Genomic DNA, 18,224 nt, shown 5'->3' with positions numbered 1-18,224 from the left:
TCTTCCAGAGCACAGAGACCCTCCCCAGCCTCAGGCTATGGTTGAACAGTTGCTGAAGCGGCTCCCCAGTTCAGCAGAGCAGGCCTTGAGCATCCTTGGACACGCTTTGTCCGGGTCCGCTGCTTTCCTTGGGCACAGTCTCCTCAGCTCTTTGCTCACCTGCTCCTTGGTGATGGTGAAGGGGAGGGGGATTGAAATGTCCGTGGTGGTGGGGAGGGGGGGTTGAACTGTCTATGGTAGGGGTGGGGGGGAGGGTTGAACTGTCCGTGGGTGTGGCGGGTTGCGGTGCCCTGTAGTCTGAGGTGATAATGGACGTGATGGGGGTGACGGGGGTGTGAGGGGTGTGAAGTGGGCAGTCACTGGCTGTGGGAGCTGGGGTTTCAAACCTGTTAAAAAACAGGTTTAGCTGGTTAGCTCTCCCAGCATCCCCCTCTTCTGTGCTGCTGCCCTTCTTCTTGCAGCCTGTAATGGTTTTCATGCCATCCCAGACCTCCCTCATGTTGTTCCGCTGCAGCTTCTGTTCCACCTTCCTTCTGTACTCCTCCTTTGCCTCTCTCAGCTGGACCTTGACTTCTCCCTGTACGAGCTTCAGCTCGTCTCTGTCACCGTCCTTGAATACCCTCTCATTATATCATGACATGCCTTGGAAAATCCTTCAACAGTTGAGTGCGTTCCCTGCTTTTGCAGAGAAATAAAAAAGCTTACAGCACCTGGAATTCCCTAAGCAGGGTCAGGCCTGGTTAGTACTTGGATGGGAGACCGCCTGGGAATACCAGGTGCTGTAAGCTTTTTTGCCCTCTCTGTGCAGAGGGCGCTGCTGCTTCTTCGGTGGAGACACAGCTTTGAACAACAGAGCAGCTAGTCTGAGAACGATGTTCAACCTTTTTGTGCTGCTTGTGTTTTGCTCACTTCTATATGTTTGCATTAAAAGTGTATATGCATTATATCACGACATGCCTTGGAAAATCCTTCAACAGTTGAGTTCGTTCCCTGCTTTTGCAGAGAAATTAAAAAGCTTACAGCACCCGGAATTCCCAGGCGGTCACCCATCCAAGTACTAACCAGGCCCGACACTGCTTGGCTTCCGAGATCGGACGAGATCGGGCGCGTTCAGGGCGGTGTGGCCGCAAGCCAAGGTGCAGGAGACAAATGCACTATTCATACGCGTTGACACGGAGCGAAACAAGCAAAGACGCTCCGCTATTCTCTACTGACCCAGTCGGACTGATGTTTATGACAGCGCTCTGTCTTCAGCTGTGCTGCACTGGTATATCTCAGTGATTACCTGGAAAGATTGAAACGCTGGAATGCAGCCACTCTCTGAAAACACTGGCATTCCCCAAAAGGTGTTCAAGTGCGCTAATGTTTGCCCCCTCACAGATATAGAGAAAGGAAAGGAAAGGAAAGGAAAGGATGAGGACGGAGCCGGTGAAGGTGTATAAATAGTGTGTTTGTCTGCTCTGCCCTTGCTTACGGCCATACCACTCTGAACACGGCCCGATCTCGTCTGATCTCGGAAGCTAAGCAGGGTCGGGCCTGGTTAGTACTTGGATGGGAGACCGCCTGGGAATACCAGGTGCTGTAAGCTTTTTTGCCCTCTCTGTGCAGAGGGCGCTGCTGCTTCTTCGGTGGAGACACAGCTTTGAACAACAGAGCAGCTAGTCTGAGAACGATGTTCAACCTTTTTGTGCTGCTTGTGTTTTGCTCACTTCTATATGTTTGCATTAAAAGTGTATATGCATTATATCACGACATGCCTTGGAAAATCCTTCAACAGTTGAGTTCGTTCCCTGCTTTTGCAGAGAAATTAAAAAGCTTACAGCACCCGGAATTCCCAGGCGGTCACCCATCCAAGTACTAACCAGGCCCGACCCTGCTTGGCTTCCGAGATCGGACGAGATCGGGCGCGTTCAGGGCGGTGTGGCCGCAAGCCAAGGTGCAGGAGACAAATGCACTATTCATACGCGTTGACACGGAGCGAAACAAGCAAAGACGCTCCGCTATTCTCTACTGACCCAGTCGGACTGATGTTTATGACAGCGCTCTGTCTTCAGCTGTGCTGCACTGGTATATCTCAGTGATTACCTGGAAAGATTGAAACGCTGGAATGCAGCCACTCTCTGAAAACACTGGCATTCCCCAAAAGGTGTTCAAGTGCGCTAATGTTTGCCCCCTCACAGATATAGAGAAAGGAAAGGAAAGGAAAGGAAAGGATGAGGACGGAGCCGGTGAAGGTGTATAAATAGTGTGTTTGTCTGCTCTGCCCTTGCTTACGGCCATACCACTCTGAACACGCCCGATCTCGTCTGATCTCGGAAGCTAAGCAGGGTCGGGCCTGGTTAGTACTTGGATGGGAGACCGCCTGGGAATACCAGGTGCTGTAAGCTTTTTTGCCCTCTCTGTGCAGAGGGCGCTGCTGCTTCTTCGGTGGAGACACAGCTTTGAACAACAGAGCAGCTAGTCTGAGAACGATGTTCAACCTTTTTGTGCTGCTTGTGTTTTGCTCACTTCTATATGTTTGCATTAAAAGTGTAGATAGATAGATAGATAGATAGATAGATAGATAGATAGATAGATAGATAGATAGATAGATAGATAGATACTTTATTTATCCTGGAGGAAATTCAAGCATCCAGTAGCAACAACAAACATTGAACATACATTGAACATACATGCAACATCAAAGAAACAGTAGAAATAAAAATGTGGAATAAAAATGTTTTGTACAACTGTAGTAAAAATGAAGAATAAAAATGTTTTGTACAACTGTAACTATTTACATAAAGTGACTGTAGAAGTATAAGTGTTTTATACATTTAATGCCTCTATGAGCTAAATGAAAAATATAAAGTGATGTTAAAAATATAAAGTGACATAGAGGTAAAGAGTATTAAGGGGACAGGGGATGGTGTACAATTAAATTAAATTGGGCCATAAAAGATGAGTGCTTTTGAGTGCATTTGGCCATTGTCTATTGTGCTTCCTGACATCACTGCGAGCTGTTGTACAGCCTGATGGCCAGGGGGACGAAAGAGTTATTGTGTCTGTTGGTGGAGCAGGATTGAGACAGCAGTCTGCCACTGAACACGCTCCTCTGCCTGCTGAAGGTGTTGTGCAGAGGGTGGTGGGTGTTGTCCAGTATGGACAGCAGTTTGTCCAGGGTCCTTCTCTCTGCCACAGTCACCAGAAAGTCCAGCTTTGTGCCCACCACTGAGCCAGCTCTCCTCACCAGTCTGTCCAGTCGGGCAGAGTCCCTCTTCTTGCTGCTTCCTCCCCAGCAAACCACAGCGTAGAAGAGGACGCTGGCCACCACGGACTGGTAAAACATCTGCAGCAGTTTTTTGCATATGTTGAAGGATCCCAGCCTTCTCAGGAAGTACAGATGGCTCTGTCCTTTCCTGTGTACAGCGTCCATGTTTGCTGTCCACTCCAACCTGTCATCCAGCTGCAGCCCCAGGTATTTGTAGGTCCTGACCACCTCCACATCGACCCCCTCGATGGACACAGCTTGGAGCTGCGGTTTCTTCCTTCTGAAGTCCACAACCATCTCCTTCGTCTTGGAGGTGTTCAGCTGTAGGCGGTTGGACCTGCACCACTCCACAAAGCCCTCAATCAGGCTCCTGTACTCCCCCTCCTGTCCATCCTTGATACAGCCCACTATTGCAGTGTCATCTGAGTATTTCTGCATGTGGGATGAGACATGAAGTCTTCCAGAGCACAGAGACCCTCCCCAGCCTCAGGCTATGGTTGAACAGTTGCTGAAGCGGCTCCCCAGTTCAGCAGAGCAGGCCTTGAGCATCCTTGGACACGCTTTGTCCGGGTCCGCTGCTTTCCTTGGGCACAGTCTCCTCAGCTCTTTGCTCACCTGCTCCTTGGTGATGGTGAAGGGGAGGGGGATTGAAATGTCCGTGGTGGTGGGGAGGGGGGGTTGAACTGTCTATGGTAGGGGTGGGGGGGAGGGTTGAACTGTCCGTGGGTGTGGCGGGTTGCGGTGCCCTGTAGTCTGAGGTGATAATGGACGTGATGGGGGTGACGGGGGTGTGAGGGGTGTGAAGTGGGCAGTCACTGGCTGTGGGAGCTGGGGTTTCAAACCTGTTAAAAAACAGGTTTAGCTGGTTAGCTCTCCCAGCATCCCCCTCTTCTGTGCTGCTGCCCTTCTTCTTGCAGCCTGTAATGGTTTTCATGCCATCCCAGACCTCCCTCATGTTGTTCCGCTGCAGCTTCTGTTCCACCTTCCTTCTGTACTCCTCCTTTGCCTCTCTCAGCTGGACCTTGACTTCTCCCTGTACGAGCTTCAGCTCGTCTCTGTCACCGTCCTTGAATACCCTCTCATTATATCATGACATGCCTTGGAAAATCCTTCAACAGTTGAGTGCGTTCCCTGCTTTTGCAGAGAAATAAAAAAGCTTACAGCACCTGGAATTCCCTAAGCAGGGTCAGGCCTGGTTAGTACTTGGATGGGAGACCGCCTGGGAATACCAGGTGCTGTAAGCTTTTTTGCCCTCTCTGTGCAGAGGGCGCTGCTGCTTCTTCGGTGGAGACACAGCTTTGAACAACAGAGCAGCTAGTCTGAGAACGATGTTCAACCTTTTTGTGCTGCTTGTGTTTTGCTCACTTCTATATGTTTGCATTAAAAGTGTATATGCATTATATCACGACATGCCTTGGAAAATCCTTCAACAGTTGAGTTCGTTCCCTGCTTTTGCAGAGAAATTAAAAAGCTTACAGCACCCGGAATTCCCAGGCGGTCACCCATCCAAGTACTAACCAGGCCCGACACTGCTTGGCTTCCGAGATCGGACGAGATCGGGCGCGTTCAGGGCGGTGTGGCCGCAAGCCAAGGTGCAGGAGACAAATGCACTATTCATACGCGTTGACACGGAGCGAAACAAGCAAAGACGCTCCGCTATTCTCTACTGACCCAGTCGGACTGATGTTTATGACAGCGCTCTGTCTTCAGCTGTGCTGCACTGGTATATCTCAGTGATTACCTGGAAAGATTGAAACGCTGGAATGCAGCCACTCTCTGAAAACACTGGCATTCCCCAAAAGGTGTTCAAGTGCGCTAATGTTTGCCCCCTCACAGATATAGAGAAAGGAAAGGAAAGGAAAGGAAAGGATGAGGACGGAGCCGGTGAAGGTGTATAAATAGTGTGTTTGTCTGCTCTGCCCTTGCTTACGGCCATACCACTCTGAACACGCCCGATCTCGTCTGATCTCGGAAGCTAAGCAGGGTCGGGCCTGGTTAGTACTTGGATGGGAGACCGCCTGGGAATACCAGGTGCTGTAAGCTTTTTTGCCCTCTCTGTGCAGAGGGCGCTGCTGCTTCTTCGGTGGAGACACAGCTTTGAACAACAGAGCAGCTAGTCTGAGAACGATGTTCAACCTTTTTGTGCTGCTTGTGTTTTGCTCACTTCTATATGTTTGCATTAAAAGTGTATATGCATTATATCACGACATGCCTTGGAAAATCCTTCAACAGTTGAGTTCGTTCCCTGCTTTTGCAGAGAAATTAAAAAGCTTACAGCACCCGGAATTCCCAGGCGGTCACCCATCCAAGTACTAACCAGGCCCGACCCTGCTTGGCTTCCGAGATCGGACGAGATCGGGCGCGTTCAGGGCGGTGTGGCCGCAAGCCAAGGTGCAGGAGACAAATGCACTATTCATACGCGTTGACACGGAGCGAAACAAGCAAAGACGCTCCGCTATTCTCTACTGACCCAGTCGGACTGATGTTTATGACAGCGCTCTGTCTTCAGCTGTGCTGCACTGGTATATCTCAGTGATTACCTGGAAAGATTGAAACGCTGGAATGCAGCCACTCTCTGAAAACACTGGCATTCCCCAAAAGGTGTTCAAGTGCGCTAATGTTTGCCCCCTCACAGATATAGAGAAAGGAAAGGAAAGGAAAGGAAAGGATGAGGACGGAGCCGGTGAAGGTGTATAAATAGTGTGTTTGTCTGCTCTGCCCTTGCTTACGGCCATACCACTCTGAACACGCCCGATCTCGTCTGATCTCGGAAGCTAAGCAGGGTCGGGCCTGGTTAGTACTTGGATGGGAGACCGCCTGGGAATACCAGGTGCTGTAAGCTTTTTTGCCCTCTCTGTGCAGAGGGCGCTGCTGCTTCTTCGGTGGAGACACAGCTTTGAACAACAGAGCAGCTAGTCTGAGAACGATGTTCAACCTTTTTGTGCTGCTTGTGTTTTGCTCACTTCTATATGTTTGCATTAAAAGTGTATATGCATTATATCACGACATGCCTTGGAAAATCCTTCAACAGTTGAGTTCGTTCCCTGCTTTTGCAGAGAAATTAAAAAGCTTACAGCACCCGGAATTCCCAGGCGGTCACCCATCCAAGTACTAACCAGGCCCGACCCTGCTTGGCTTCCGAGATCGGACGAGATCGGGCGCGTTCAGGGCGGTGTGGCCGCAAGCCAAGGTGCAGGAGACAAATGCACTATTCATACGCGTTGACACGGAGCGAAACAAGCAAAGACGCTCCGCTATTCTCTACTGACCCAGTCGGACTGATGTTTATGACAGCGCTCTGTCTTCAGCTGTGCTGCACTGGTATATCTCAGTGATTACCTGGAAAGATTGAAACGCTGGAATGCAGCCACTCTCTGAAAACACTGGCATTCCCCAAAAGGTGTTCAAGTGCGCTAATGTTTGCCCCCTCACAGATATAGAGAAAGGAAAGGAAAGGAAAGGAAAGGATGAGGACGGAGCCGGTGAAGGTGTATAAATAGTGTGTTTGTCTGCTCTGCCCTTGCTTACGGCCATACCACTCTGAACACGCCCGATCTCGTCTGATCTCGGAAGCTAAGCAGGGTCGGGCCTGGTTAGTACTTGGATGGGAGACCGCCTGGGAATACCAGGTGCTGTAAGCTTTTTTGCCCTCTCTGTGCAGAGGGCGCTGCTGCTTCTTCGGTGGAGACACAGCTTTGAACAACAGAGCAGCTAGTCTGAGAACGATGTTCAACCTTTTTGTGCTGCTTGTGTTTTGCTCACTTCTATATGTTTGCATTAAAAGTGTAGATAGATAGATAGATAGATAGATAGATAGATAGATAGATAGATAGATAGATAGATAGATAGATAGATAGATACTTTATTTATCCTGGAGGAAATTCAAGCATCCAGTAGCAACAACAAACATTGAACATACATTGAACATACATGCAACATCAAAGAAACAGTAGAAATAAAAATGTGGAATAAAAATGTTTTGTACAACTGTAGTAAAAATGAAGAATAAAAATGTTTTGTACAACTGTAACTATTTACATAAAGTGACTGTAGAAGTATAAGTGTTTTATACATTTAATGCCTCTATGAGCTAAATGAAAAATATAAAGTGATGTTAAAAATATAAAGTGACATAGAGGTAAAGAGTATTAAGGGGACAGGGGATGGTGTACAATTAAATTAAATTGGGCCATAAAAGATGAGTGCTTTTGAGTGCATTTGGCCATTGTCTATTGTGCTTCCTGACATCACTGCGAGCTGTTGTACAGCCTGATGGCCAGGGGGACGAAAGAGTTATTGTGTCTGTTGGTGGAGCAGGATTGAGACAGCAGTCTGCCACTGAACACGCTCCTCTGCCTGCTGAAGGTGTTGTGCAGAGGGTGGTGGGTGTTGTCCAGTATGGACAGCAGTTTGTCCAGGGTCCTTCTCTCTGCCACAGTCACCAGAAAGTCCAGCTTTGTGCCCACCACTGAGCCAGCTCTCCTCACCAGTCTGTCCAGTCGGGCAGAGTCCCTCTTCTTGCTGCTTCCTCCCCAGCAAACCACAGCGTAGAAGAGGACGCTGGCCACCACGGACTGGTAAAACATCTGCAGCAGTTTTTTGCATATGTTGAAGGATCCCAGCCTTCTCAGGAAGTACAGATGGCTCTGTCCTTTCCTGTGTACAGCGTCCATGTTTGCTGTCCACTCCAACCTGTCATCCAGCTGCAGCCCCAGGTATTTGTAGGTCCTGACCACCTCCACATCGACCCCCTCGATGGACACAGCTTGGAGCTGCGGTTTCTTCCTTCTGAAGTCCACAACCATCTCCTTCGTCTTGGAGGTGTTCAGCTGTAGGCGGTTGGACCTGCACCACTCCACAAAGCCCTCAATCAGGCTCCTGTACTCCCCCTCCTGTCCATCCTTGATACAGCCCACTATTGCAGTGTCATCTGAGTATTTCTGCATGTGGGATGAGACATGAAGTCTTCCAGAGCACAGAGACCCTCCCCAGCCTCAGGCTATGGTTGAACAGTTGCTGAAGCGGCTCCCCAGTTCAGCAGAGCAGGCCTTGAGCATCCTTGGACACGCTTTGTCCGGGTCCGCTGCTTTCCTTGGGCACAGTCTCCTCAGCTCTTTGCTCACCTGCTCCTTGGTGATGGTGAAGGGGAGGGGGATTGAAATGTCCGTGGTGGTGGGGAGGGGGGGTTGAACTGTCTATGGTAGGGGTGGGGGGGAGGGTTGAACTGTCCGTGGGTGTGGCGGGTTGCGGTGCCCTGTAGTCTGAGGTGATAATGGACGTGATGGGGGTGACGGGGGTGTGAGGGGTGTGAAGTGGGCAGTCACTGGCTGTGGGAGCTGGGGTTTCAAACCTGTTAAAAAACAGGTTTAGCTGGTTAGCTCTCCCAGCATCCCCCTCTTCTGTGCTGCTGCCCTTCTTCTTGCAGCCTGTAATGGTTTTCATGCCATCCCAGACCTCCCTCATGTTGTTCCGCTGCAGCTTCTGTTCCACCTTCCTTCTGTACTCCTCCTTTGCCTCTCTCAGCTGGACCTTGACTTCTCCCTGTACGAGCTTCAGCTCGTCTCTGTCACCGTCCTTGAATACCCTCTCATTATATCATGACATGCCTTGGAAAATCCTTCAACAGTTGAGTGCGTTCCCTGCTTTTGCAGAGAAATAAAAAAGCTTACAGCACCTGGAATTCCCTAAGCAGGGTCAGGCCTGGTTAGTACTTGGATGGGAGACCGCCTGGGAATACCAGGTGCTGTAAGCTTTTTTGCCCTCTCTGTGCAGAGGGCGCTGCTGCTTCTTCGGTGGAGACACAGCTTTGAACAACAGAGCAGCTAGTCTGAGAACGATGTTCAACCTTTTTGTGCTGCTTGTGTTTTGCTCACTTCTATATGTTTGCATTAAAAGTGTATATGCATTATATCACGACATGCCTTGGAAAATCCTTCAACAGTTGAGTTCGTTCCCTGCTTTTGCAGAGAAATTAAAAAGCTTACAGCACCCGGAATTCCCAGGCGGTCACCCATCCAAGTACTAACCAGGCCCGACACTGCTTGGCTTCCGAGATCGGACGAGATGGGGCGCGTTGAGGGCGGTGTGGCCGCAAGCCAAGGTGCAGGAGACAAATGCACTATTCATACGCGTTGACACGGAGCGAAACAAGCAAAGACGCTCCGCTATTCTCTACTGACCCAGTCGGACTGATGTTTATGACAGCGCTCTGTCTTCAGCTGTGCTGCACTGGTATATCTCAGTGATTACCTGGAAAGATTGAAACGCTGGAATGCAGCCACTCTCTGAAAACACTGGCATTCCCCAAAAGGTGTTCAAGTGCGCTAATGTTTGCCCCCTCACAGATATAGAGAAAGGAAAGGAAAGGAAAGGAAAGGATGAGGACGGAGCCGGTGAAGGTGTATAAATAGTGTGTTTGTCTGCTCTGCCCTTGCTTACGGCCATACCACTCTGAACACGCCCGATCTCGTCTGATCTCGGAAGCTAAGCAGGGTCGGGCCTGGTTAGTACTTGGATGGGAGACCGCCTGGGAATACCAGGTGCTGTAAGCTTTTTTGCCCTCTCTGTGCAGAGGGCGCTGCTGCTTCTTCGGTGGAGACACAGCTTTGAACAACAGAGCAGCTAGTCTGAGAACGATGTTCAACCTTTTTGTGCTGCTTGTGTTTTGCTCACTTCTATATGTTTGCATTAAAAGTGTATATGCATTATATCACGACATGCCTTGGAAAATCCTTCAACAGTTGAGTTCGTTCCCTGCTTTTGCAGAGAAATTAAAAAGCTTACAGCACCCGGAATTCCCAGGCGGTCACCCATCCAAGTACTAACCAGGCCCGACCCTGCTTGGCTTCCGAGATCGGACGAGATCGGGCGCGTTCAGGGCGGTGTGGCCGCAAGCCAAGGTGCAGGAGACAAATGCACTATTCATACGCGTTGACACGGAGCGAAACAAGCAAAGACGCTCCGCTATTCTCTACTGACCCAGTCGGACTGATGTTTATGACAGCGCTCTGTCTTCAGCTGTGCTGCACTGGTATATCTCAGTGATTACCTGGAAAGATTGAAACGCTGGAATGCAGCCACTCTCTGAAAACACTGGCATTCCCCAAAAGGTGTTCAAGTGCGCTAATGTTTGCCCCCTCACAGATATAGAGAAAGGAAAGGAAAGGAAAGGAAAGGATGAGGACGGAGCCGGTGAAGGTGTATAAATAGTGTGTTTGTCTGCTCTGCCCTTGCTTACGGCCATACCACTCTGAACACGCCCGATCTCGTCTGATCTCGGAAGCTAAGCAGGGTCGGGCCTGGTTAGTACTTGGATGGGAGACCGCCTGGGAATACCAGGTGCTGTAAGCTTTTTTGCCCTCTCTGTGCAGAGGGCGCTGCTGCTTCTTCGGTGGAGACACAGCTTTGAACAACAGAGCAGCTAGTCTGAGAACGATGTTCAACCTTTTTGTGCTGCTTGTGTTTTGCTCACTTCTATATGTTTGCATTAAAAGTGTAGATAGATAGATAGATAGATAGATAGATAGATAGATAGATAGATAGATAGATAGATAGATAGATAGATAGATACTTTATTTATCCTGGAGGAAATTCAAGCATCCAGTAGCAACAACAAACATTGAACATACATTGAACATACATGCAACATCAAAGAAACAGTAGAAATAAAAATGTGGAATAAAAATGTTTTGTACAACTGTAGTAAAAATGAAGAATAAAAATGTTTTGTACAACTGTAACTATTTACATAAAGTGACTGTAGAAGTATAAGTGTTTTATACATTTAATGCCTCTATGAGCTAAATGAAAAATATAAAGTGATGTTAAAAATATAAAGTGACATAGAGGTAAAGAGTATTAAGGGGACAGGGGATGGTGTACAATTAAATTAAATTGGGCCATAAAAGATGAGTGCTTTTGAGTGCATTTGGCCATTGTCTATTGTGCTTCCTGACATCACTGCGAGCTGTTGTACAGCCTGATGGCCAGGGGGACGAAAGAGTTATTGTGTCTGTTGGTGGAGCAGGATTGAGACAGCAGTCTGCCACTGAACACGCTCCTCTGCCTGCTGAAGGTGTTGTGCAGAGGGTGGTGGGTGTTGTCCAGTATGGACAGCAGTTTGTCCAGGGTCCTTCTCTCTGCCACAGTCACCAGAAAGTCCAGCTTTGTGCCCACCACTGAGCCAGCTCTCCTCACCAGTCTGTCCAGTCGGGCAGAGTCCCTCTTCTTGCTGCTTCCTCCCCAGCAAACCACAGCGTAGAAGAGGACGCTGGCCACCACGGACTGGTAAAACATCTGCAGCAGTTTTTTGCATATGTTGAAGGATCCCAGCCTTCTCAGGAAGTACAGATGGCTCTGTCCTTTCCTGTGTACAGCGTCCATGTTTGCTGTCCACTCCAACCTGTCATCCAGCTGCAGCCCCAGGTATTTGTAGGTCCTGACCACCTCCACATCGACCCCCTCGATGGACACAGCTTGGAGCTGCGGTTTCTTCCTTCTGAAGTCCACAACCATCTCCTTCGTCTTGGAGGTGTTCAGCTGTAGGCGGTTGGACCTGCACCACTCCACAAAGCCCTCAATCAGGCTCCTGTACTCCCCCTCCTGTCCATCCTTGATACAGCCCACTATTGCAGTGTCATCTGAGTATTTCTGCATGTGGGATGAGACATGAAGTCTTCCAGAGCACAGAGACCCTCCCCAGCCTCAGGCTATGGTTGAACAGTTGCTGAAGCGGCTCCCCAGTTCAGCAGAGCAGGCCTTGAGCATCCTTGGACACGCTTTGTCCGGGTCCGCTGCTTTCCTTGGGCACAGTCTCCTCAGCTCTTTGCTCACCTGCTCCTTGGTGATGGTGAAGGGGAGGGGGATTGAAATGTCCGTGGTGGTGGGGAGGGGGGGTTGAACTGTCTATGGTAGGGGTGGGGGGGAGGGTTGAACTGTCCGTGGGTGTGGCGGGTTGCGGTGCCCTGTAGTCTGAGGTGATAATGGACGTGATGGGGGTGACGGGGGTGTGAGGGGTGTGAAGTGGGCAGTCACTGGCTGTGGGAGCTGGGGTTTCAAACCTGTTAAAAAACAGGTTTAGCTGGTTAGCTCTCCCAGCATCCCCCTCTTCTGTGCTGCTGCCCTTCTTCTTGCAGCCTGTAATGGTTTTCATGCCATCCCAGACCTCCCTCATGTTGTTCCGCTGCAGCTTCTGTTCCACCTTCCTTCTGTACTCCTCCTTTGCCTCTCTCAGCTGGACCTTGACTTCTCCCTGTACGAGCTTCAGCTCGTCTCTGTCACCGTCCTTGAATACCCTCTCATTATATCATGACATGCCTTGGAAAATCCTTCAACAGTTGAGTGCGTTCCCTGCTTTTGCAGAGAAATAAAAAAGCTTACAGCACCTGGAATTCCCTAAGCAGGGTCAGGCCTGGTTAGTACTTGGATGGGAGACCGCCTGGGAATACCAGGTGCTGTAAGCTTTTTTGCCCTCTCTGTGCAGAGGGCGCTGCTGCTTCTTCGGTGGAGACACAGCTTTGAACAACAGAGCAGCTAGTCTGAGAACGATGTTCAACCTTTTTGTGCTGCTTGTGTTTTGCCCACTTCTATATGTTTGCATTAAAAGTGTATATGCATTATATCACGACATGCCTTGGAAAATCCTTCAACAGTTGAGTTCGTTCCCTGCTTTTGCAGAGAAATTAAAAAGCTTACAGCACCCGGGAATTCCCAGGCGGTCACCCATCCAAGTACTAACCAGGCCCGACCCTGCTTGGCTTCCGAGATCGGACGAGATCGGGCGCGTTCAGGGCGGTGTGGCCGCAAGCCAAGGGGCAGGAGACAAATGCACTATTCATACGCGTTGACACGGAGCGAAACAAGCAAAGACGCTCCGCTATTCTCTACTGACCCAGTCGGACTGATGTTTATGACAGCGCTCTGTCTTCAGCTGTGCTGCACTGGTATATCTCAGTGATTACCTGGAAAGATTGAAACGCTGGAATGCAGCCACTCTCTGAAAACACTGGCATTCCCCAAAAGGTGTTCAAGTGCGCTAATGTTTGCCCCCTCACAGATATAGAGAAAGGAAAGGAAAGGATGACGGAGCCGGTGAAGGTGTATAAATAGTGTGTTTGTCTGCTCTGCCCTTGCTTACGGCCATACCACTCTGAACACGCCCGATCTCGTCTGATCTCGGAAGCTAAGCAGGGTCGGGCCTGGTTAGTACTTGGATGGGAGACCGCCTGGGAATACCAGGTGCTGTAAGCTTTTTTGCCCTCTCTGTGCAGAGGGCGCTGCTGCTTCTTCGGTGGAGACACAGCTTTGAACAACAGAGCAGCTAGTCTGAGAACGATGTTCAACCTTTTTGTGCTGCTTGTGTTTTGCTCACTTCTATATGTTTGCATTAAAAGTGTATATGCATTATATCACGACATGCCTTGGAAAATCCTTCAACAGTTGAGTTCGTTCCCTGCTTTTGCAGAGAAATTAAAAAGCTTACAGCACCCGGAATTCCCAGGCGGTCACCCATCCAAGTACTAACCAGGCCCGACCCTGCTTGGCTTCCGAGATCGGACGAGATCGGGCGCGTTCAGGGCGGTGTGGCCGCAAGCCAAGGTGCAGGAGACAAATGCACTATTCATACGCGTTGACACGGAGCGAAACAAGCAAAGACGCTCCGCTATTCTCTACTGACCCAGTCGGACTGATGTTTATGACAGCGCTCTGTCTTCAGCTGTGCTGCACTGGTATATCTCAGTGATTACCTGGAAAGATTGAAACGCTGGAATGCAGCCACTCTCTGAAAACACTGGCATTCCCCAAAAGGTGTTCAAGTGCGCTAATGTTTGCCCCCTCACAGATATAGAGAAAGGAAAGGAAAGGAAAGGAAAGGATGAGGACGGAGCCGGTGAAGGTGTATAAATAGTGTGTTTGTCTGCTCTGCCCTTGCTTACGGCCATACCACTCTGAACACGCCCGATCTCGTCTGATCTCGGAAGCTAAGCAGGGTCGGGCCTGGTTAGTACTTGGATGGGAGACCGCCTGGGAATACCAGGTGCTGTAAGCTTTTTTGCCCTCTCTGTGCAGAGGGCGCTGCTGCTTCTTCGGTGGAGACACAGCTTTGAACAACAGAGCAGCTAGTCTGAGAACGATGTTCAACCTTTTTGTGCTGCTTGTGTTTTGCTCACTTCTATATGTTTGCATTAAAAGTGTATATGCATTATATCACGACATGCCTTGGAAAATCCTTCAACAGTTGAGTTCGTTCCCTGCTTTTGCAGAGAAATTAAAAAGCTTACAGCACCCGGAATTCCCAGGCGGTCACCCATCCAAGTACTAACCAGGCCCGACCCTGCTTGGCTTCCGAGATCGGACGAGATCGGGCGCGTTCAGGGCGGTGTGGCCGCAAGCCAAGGTGCAGGAGACAAATGCACTATTCATACGCGTTGACACGGAGCGAAACAAGCAAAGACGCTCCGCTATTCTCTACTGACCCAGTCGGACTGATGTTTATGACAGCGCTCTGTCTTCAGCTGTGCTGCACTGGTATATCTCAGTGATTACCTGGAAAGATTGAAACGCTGGAATGCAGCCACTCTCTGAAAACACTGGCATTCCCCAAAAGGTGTTCAAGTGCGCTAATGTTTGCCCCCTCACAGATATAGAGAAAGGAAAGGAAAGGAAAGGAAAGGAAAGGATGAGGACGGAGCCGGTGAAGGTGTATAAATAGTGTGTTTGTCTGCTCTGCCCTTGCTTACGGCCATACCACTCTGAACACGCCCGATCTCGTCTGATCTCGGAAGCTAAGCAGGGTCGGGCCTGGTTAGTACTTGGATGGGAGACCGCCTGGGAATACCAGGTGCTGTAAGCTTTTTTGCCCTCTCTGTGCAGAGGGCGCTGCTGCTTCTTCGGTGGAGACACAGCTTTGAACAACAGAGCAGCTAGTCTGAGAACGATGTTCAACCTTTTTGTGCTGCTTGTGTTTTGCTCACTTCTATATGTTTGCATTAAAAGTGTATATGCATTATATCACGACATGCCTTGGAAAATCCTTCAACAGTTGAGTTCGTTCCCTGCTTTTGCAGAGAAATTAAAAAGCTTACAGCACCCGGAATTCCCAGGCGGTCACCCATCCAAGTACTAACCAGGCCCGACCCTGCTTGGCTTCCGAGATCGGACGAGATCGGGCGCGTTCAGGGCGGTGTGGCCGCAAGCCAAGGTGCAGGAGACAAATGCACTATTCATACGCGTTGACACGGAGCGAAACAAGCAAAGACGCTCCGCTATTCTCTACTGACCCAGTCGGACTGATGTTTATGACAGCGCTCTGTCTTCAGCTGTGCTGCACTGGTATATCTCAGTGATTACCTGGAAAGATTGAAACGCTGGAATGCAGCCACTCTCTGAAAACACTGGCATTCCCCAAAAGGTGTTCAAGTGCGCTAATGTTTGCCCCCTCACAGATATAGAGAAAGGAAAGGAAAGGAAAGGAAAGGATGAGGACGGAGCCGGTGAAGGTGTATAAATAGTGTGTTTGTCTGCTCTGCCCTTGCTTACGGCCATACCACTCTGAACACGCCCGATCTCGTCTGATCTCGGAAGCTAAGCAGGGTCGGGCCTGGTTAGTACTTGGATGGGAGACCGCCTGGGAATACCAGGTGCTGTAAGCTTTTTTGCCCTCTCTGTGCAGAGGGCGCTGCTGCTTCTTCGGTGGAGACACAGCTTTGAACAACAGAGCAGCTAGTCTGAGAACGATGTTCAACCTTTTTGTGCTGCTTGTGTTTTGCTCACTTCTATATGTTTGCATTAAAAGTGTAGATAGATAGATAGATAGATAGATAGATAGATAGATAGATAGATAGATAGATAGATAGATAGATACTTTATTTATCCTGGAGGAAATTCAAGCATCCAGTAGCAACAACAAACATTGAACATACATTGAACATACATGCAACATCAAAGAAACAGTAGAAATAAAAATGTGGAATAAAAATGTTTTGTACAACTGTAGTAAAAATGAAGAATAAAAATGTTTTGTACAACTGTAACTATTTACATAAAGTGACTGTAGAAGTATAAGTGTTTTATACATTTAATGCCTCTATGAGCTAAATGAAAAATATAAAGTGATGTTAAAAATATAAAGTGACATAGAGGTAAAGAGTATTAAGGGGACAGGGGATGGTGTACAATTAAATTAAATTGGGCCATAAAAGATGAGTGCTTTTGAGTGCATTTGGCCATTGTCTATTGTGCTTCCTGACATCACTGCGAGCTGTTGTACAGCCTGATGGCCAGGGGGACGAAAGAGTTATTGTGTCTGTTGGTGGAGCAGGATTGAGACAGCAGTCTGCCACTGAACACGCTCCTCTGCCTGCTGAAGGTGTTGTGCAGAGGGTGGTGGGTGTTGTCCAGTATGGACAGCAGTTTGTCCAGGGTCCTTCTCTCTGCCACAGTCACCAGAAAGTCCAGCTTTGTGCCCACCACTGAGCCAGCTCTCCTCACCAGTCTGTCCAGTCGGGCAGAGTCCCTCTTCTTGCTGCTTCCTCCCCAGCAAACCACAGCGTAGAAGAGGACGCTGGCCACCACGGACTGGTAAAACATCTGCAGCAGTTTTTTGCATATGTTGAAGGATCCCAGCCTTCTCAGGAAGTACAGATGGCTCTGTCCTTTCCTGTGTACAGCGTCCATGTTTGCTGTCCACTCCAACCTGTCATCCAGCTGCAGCCCCAGGTATTTGTAGGTCCTGACCACCTCCACATCGACCCCCTCGATGGACACAGCTTGGAGCTGCGGTTTCTTCCTTCTGAAGTCCACAACCATCTCCTTCGTCTTGGAGGTGTTCAGCTGTAGGCGGTTGGACCTGCACCACTCCACAAAGCCCTCAATCAGGCTCCTGTACTCCCCCTCCTGTCCATCCTTGATACAGCCCACTATTGCAGTGTCATCTGAGTATTTCTGCATGTGGGATGAGACATGAAGTCTTCCAGAGCACAGAGACCCTCCCCAGCCTCAGGCTATGGTTGAACAGTTGCTGAAGCGGCTCCCCAGTTCAGCAGAGCAGGCCTTGAGCATCCTTGGACACGCTTTGTCCGGGTCCGCTGCTTTCCTTGGGCACAGTCTCCTCAGCTCTTTGCTCACCTGCTCCTTGGTGATGGTGAAGGGGAGGGGGATTGAAATGTCCGTGGTGGTGGGGAGGGGGGGTTGAACTGTCTATGGTAGGGGTGGGGGGGAGGGTTGAACTGTCCGTGGGTGTGGCGGGTTGCGGTGCCCTGTAGTCTGAGGTGATAATGGACGTGATGGGGGTGACGGGGGTGTGAGGGGTGTGAAGTGGGCAGTCACTGGCTGTGGGAGCTGGGGTTTCAAACCTGTTAAAAAACAGGTTTAGCTGGTTAGCTCTCCCAGCATCCCCCTCTTCTGTGCTGCTGCCCTTCTTCTTGCAGCCTGTAATGGTTTTCATGCCATCCCAGACCTCCCTCATGTTGTTCCGCTGCAGCTTCTGTTCCACCTTCCTTCTGTACTCCTCCTTTGCCTCTCTCAGCTGGACCTTGACTTCTCCCTGTACGAGCTTCAGCTCGTCTCTGTCACCGTCCTTGAATACCCTCTCATTATATCATGACATGCCTTGGAAAATCCTTCAACAGTTGAGTGCGTTCCCTGCTTTTGCAGAGAAATAAAAAAGCTTACAGCACCTGGAATTCCCTAAGCAGGGTCAGGCCTGGTTAGTACTTGGATGGGAGACCGCCTGGGAATACCAGGTGCTGTAAGCTTTTTTGCCCTCTCTGTGCAGAGGGCGCTGCTGCTTCTTCGGTGGAGACACAGCTTTGAACAACAGAGCAGCTAGTCTGAGAACGATGTTCAACCTTTTTGTGCTGCTTGTGTTTTGCTCACTTCTATATGTTTGCATTAAAAGTGTATATGCATTATATCACGACATGCCTTGGAAAATCCTTCAACAGTTGAGTTTGTTCCCTGCTTTTGCAGAGAAATT

At 49.5% G+C, this 18,224-nt stretch overlaps 21 non-coding genes and 1 pseudogene across 21 annotated transcripts; 11 read left to right on the top strand and 11 right to left on the bottom strand.

Moving 5' to 3' along the window:
- Positions 1-1,013: 1,013 nt before the first annotated feature.
- LOC119015958 lies at positions 1,014-1,132 on the bottom strand. Its single transcript, XR_005073679.1, has one exon. It is a non-coding gene; the product is annotated as a 5S ribosomal RNA (ribosomal RNA).
- A 336-nt stretch (positions 1,133-1,468) lies between these two features.
- On the top strand, positions 1,469-1,588 carry LOC119015944. Its single transcript, XR_005073666.1, has one exon. It is a non-coding gene; the product is annotated as a 5S ribosomal RNA (ribosomal RNA).
- Positions 1,589-1,813: 225 nt separating this feature from the next.
- On the bottom strand, positions 1,814-1,932 carry LOC119015940. The gene has a single exon (XR_005073662.1). It is a non-coding gene; the product is annotated as a 5S ribosomal RNA (ribosomal RNA).
- Positions 1,933-2,268: 336 nt separating this feature from the next.
- LOC119016013 lies at positions 2,269-2,387 on the top strand. The gene has a single exon (XR_005073725.1). It is a non-coding gene; the product is annotated as a 5S ribosomal RNA (ribosomal RNA).
- A 2,332-nt stretch (positions 2,388-4,719) lies between these two features.
- Positions 4,720-4,838, bottom strand: LOC119015957. The gene has a single exon (XR_005073678.1). It is a non-coding gene; the product is annotated as a 5S ribosomal RNA (ribosomal RNA).
- A 336-nt stretch (positions 4,839-5,174) lies between these two features.
- Positions 5,175-5,293, top strand: LOC119016012. Its single transcript, XR_005073724.1, has one exon. It is a non-coding gene; the product is annotated as a 5S ribosomal RNA (ribosomal RNA).
- A 225-nt stretch (positions 5,294-5,518) lies between these two features.
- LOC119015939 lies at positions 5,519-5,637 on the bottom strand. The gene has a single exon (XR_005073661.1). It is a non-coding gene; the product is annotated as a 5S ribosomal RNA (ribosomal RNA).
- Positions 5,638-5,973: 336 nt separating this feature from the next.
- Positions 5,974-6,092, top strand: LOC119016011. Its single transcript, XR_005073723.1, has one exon. It is a non-coding gene; the product is annotated as a 5S ribosomal RNA (ribosomal RNA).
- A 225-nt stretch (positions 6,093-6,317) lies between these two features.
- Positions 6,318-6,436, bottom strand: LOC119015938. Its single transcript, XR_005073660.1, has one exon. It is a non-coding gene; the product is annotated as a 5S ribosomal RNA (ribosomal RNA).
- Positions 6,437-6,772: 336 nt separating this feature from the next.
- On the top strand, positions 6,773-6,891 carry LOC119016009. Its single transcript, XR_005073721.1, has one exon. It is a non-coding gene; the product is annotated as a 5S ribosomal RNA (ribosomal RNA).
- Positions 6,892-9,227: 2,336 nt separating this feature from the next.
- Positions 9,228-9,346, bottom strand: LOC119015963 (annotated as a pseudogene).
- Positions 9,347-9,682: 336 nt separating this feature from the next.
- LOC119016008 lies at positions 9,683-9,801 on the top strand. The gene has a single exon (XR_005073720.1). It is a non-coding gene; the product is annotated as a 5S ribosomal RNA (ribosomal RNA).
- A 225-nt stretch (positions 9,802-10,026) lies between these two features.
- LOC119015937 lies at positions 10,027-10,145 on the bottom strand. Its single transcript, XR_005073659.1, has one exon. It is a non-coding gene; the product is annotated as a 5S ribosomal RNA (ribosomal RNA).
- Positions 10,146-10,481: 336 nt separating this feature from the next.
- On the top strand, positions 10,482-10,600 carry LOC119016007. The gene has a single exon (XR_005073719.1). It is a non-coding gene; the product is annotated as a 5S ribosomal RNA (ribosomal RNA).
- A 2,336-nt stretch (positions 10,601-12,936) lies between these two features.
- Positions 12,937-13,056, bottom strand: LOC119015945. The gene has a single exon (XR_005073667.1). It is a non-coding gene; the product is annotated as a 5S ribosomal RNA (ribosomal RNA).
- Positions 13,057-13,379: 323 nt separating this feature from the next.
- On the top strand, positions 13,380-13,498 carry LOC119016006. Its single transcript, XR_005073718.1, has one exon. It is a non-coding gene; the product is annotated as a 5S ribosomal RNA (ribosomal RNA).
- A 225-nt stretch (positions 13,499-13,723) lies between these two features.
- Positions 13,724-13,842, bottom strand: LOC119015936. The gene has a single exon (XR_005073658.1). It is a non-coding gene; the product is annotated as a 5S ribosomal RNA (ribosomal RNA).
- A 336-nt stretch (positions 13,843-14,178) lies between these two features.
- On the top strand, positions 14,179-14,297 carry LOC119016005. Its single transcript, XR_005073717.1, has one exon. It is a non-coding gene; the product is annotated as a 5S ribosomal RNA (ribosomal RNA).
- A 225-nt stretch (positions 14,298-14,522) lies between these two features.
- On the bottom strand, positions 14,523-14,641 carry LOC119015935. The gene has a single exon (XR_005073657.1). It is a non-coding gene; the product is annotated as a 5S ribosomal RNA (ribosomal RNA).
- A 341-nt stretch (positions 14,642-14,982) lies between these two features.
- LOC119016004 lies at positions 14,983-15,101 on the top strand. The gene has a single exon (XR_005073716.1). It is a non-coding gene; the product is annotated as a 5S ribosomal RNA (ribosomal RNA).
- A 225-nt stretch (positions 15,102-15,326) lies between these two features.
- On the bottom strand, positions 15,327-15,445 carry LOC119015934. The gene has a single exon (XR_005073656.1). It is a non-coding gene; the product is annotated as a 5S ribosomal RNA (ribosomal RNA).
- Positions 15,446-15,781: 336 nt separating this feature from the next.
- LOC119016003 lies at positions 15,782-15,900 on the top strand. Its single transcript, XR_005073715.1, has one exon. It is a non-coding gene; the product is annotated as a 5S ribosomal RNA (ribosomal RNA).
- The last annotated feature ends 2,324 nt before the right edge of the window (positions 15,901-18,224 follow it).

This window comes from Acanthopagrus latus, unplaced genomic scaffold, assembly GCF_904848185.1.
Source record: "Acanthopagrus latus isolate v.2019 unplaced genomic scaffold, fAcaLat1.1, whole genome shotgun sequence".
NCBI classification, from domain to species: domain Eukaryota; kingdom Metazoa; phylum Chordata; class Actinopteri; order Spariformes; family Sparidae; genus Acanthopagrus; species Acanthopagrus latus.
This window is presented reverse-complemented; position numbering and strand designations above follow the sequence as displayed.